The 1,861-nt window shown below is 40.6% G+C and overlaps 1 non-coding gene across 1 annotated transcript; it reads right to left on the minus strand.

Moving 5' to 3' along the window:
* Window positions 1–438: 438 nt before the first annotated feature.
* Window positions 439–545, minus strand: LOC141625844 (small nucleolar RNA R71). Its single transcript, XR_012535593.1, has one exon. It is a non-coding gene; the product is annotated as a small nucleolar RNA R71 (small nucleolar RNA).
* Between the last annotated feature and the right edge of the window lie 1,316 nt (window positions 546–1,861).

The raw sequence follows: 1,861 nt of genomic DNA on the forward strand, positions 1-1,861 counted from the left end.
ATCAACCCTTTTGCAAGAGAAGGTGAGGAGAACCCAACACAAAATCCAACACAAAATCAACCCACAATGCCTAAGTTTTCATCACATTCCGTACCCACCGAGGAGAACCTACCCAATGGTACTCCCACACCACAACATCTAACCGGAAATTTTATTGCCAAATCCGCATTTATCCAATTAGTAGAAAGAAGCCAATTTGGGGGGATGCCTAGTGAAGACCCTCATTCTCATATGGAGACTTTTTGCGACTATTGTGATGCGATTTCTCAAACCGGTGTAACTCAAGACCAAATTCGATGGGTCTTATTTCCTTTTTCTCTAATTGGCACCGCGAAACAATGGTTGAAAGGCCTTGATAAGGCTACTATCGGAATTGATTCTTGGAAGAAGTTGGCTCTAGCTTTCTACAAAAATTTCTATCCACCGGAAAAGACTAACATGCTAAGAGCTCAAATTACGGGCTTTAAGCAAAGAGATGAAGAATCCTTGTATAAAGCTTGGGAGCGATTCAAGGGAATTTGTCGCTCATGTCCTCATCATGGACTTAGCGAGTGGTTCTTGGTACAACAATTTTGGAACGGTCTTTATGAAGACTCAAGAAACATTCTCAACATGGGATCAAATGGAATGTTCACCGAAGTTGATGACAATCAAACTTGGAACAAAATTGAGGAAATGGCGGTCCATAACTCACAATATAGTAGACCTCGCAAGGCTACTAGAGGAGGAAAGCATGAAGTGGACCCCATTACTCAATTGGGTGCTCAACTTAGTGCTCACATTGATACTATCAATTTGATGTTTGAAAAAGCTATGGCTAGACTTGAAGAAGCCTCAAAATCACCAAAGCATCATGTTAATGCCATGACGACATCTTCATCAATCCCAAGTGGGATATGTGAGAATTGTGGAACTTTGGGACATGACCAAAGTGAATGTAAGGGAACAAATGAACAAGTGAATGCTTTCCAAGCATACAAGAGTGGTACCCCTTATTCCAACTATTATAATGAAAACACCAAATTCCATCCAAATCTCTCATACAAAAGCCAAAATGTTCAAAAGCCTCAACCAACATACACCCCACCTCCCATGAGAAATCAAAATCAAAGACCCTTTTACAACCAAAACCAAGGTTACCAAAATCAAACTCCATACAATCAACAAAATGACCAAGGTTTTGATGTTCAAAAAGCGGTCCTCCAAATGCAAAAGAATCAACAAGAGTTTTTCACTCAAATGCAAAAAGATAGTCAAGCAAAAAAAATCACCATCAACAACATCCTAGCTCACACCAAAATGTTGGAAACCCAATTGACTCAACTAGCATCTTCAAGCTCACAAAGGCAAAAGGGGCAATTACCACCTCAAAGTAATCCCCCAAGACATGAAACGGTTAGTGTCATTCACTTGAGGAGTGGTACAAGGTATGAAGCACCGAAGAATCAAGTTGAGGATGAAGTTGTGGAAGCTAGTGACAAAGAAGAAATTGTGCAAAACTCCAAGGATGGAGAACCATCAAAAGAAGAAATTTCAAAGAAAAATGAAGACAAGGTCAAGGAGAAGGAGCCCATTGTGATTCGACTTCCTTTTCCGAGTCGTCAAGCCAAGCCCAAATTTGATGACCAACTTGGAAAGTTTATGAAAATTGTGAAGAATTTGGAAGTCTCAATTCCTTTCACGGAATTAATCAATCAGGTGCCGGCCTATGCGAAATACATGAAAGACATCCTCACAAAGAAGAAGTCGATCCGGAAGCTTGAGACTATCGCCTTCACTAAGGTGAGTAGTGCAATACTTCAAGGGAGTTCACCTCCAAAACTTAAAGATCCGGGAAGCTTCTCAATACCGTGTACCATTG

Source organism: Silene latifolia, chromosome X (genome assembly GCF_048544455.1).
Source record: "Silene latifolia isolate original U9 population chromosome X, ASM4854445v1, whole genome shotgun sequence".
Lineage (NCBI taxonomy): Eukaryota > Viridiplantae > Streptophyta > Magnoliopsida > Caryophyllales > Caryophyllaceae > Silene > Silene latifolia.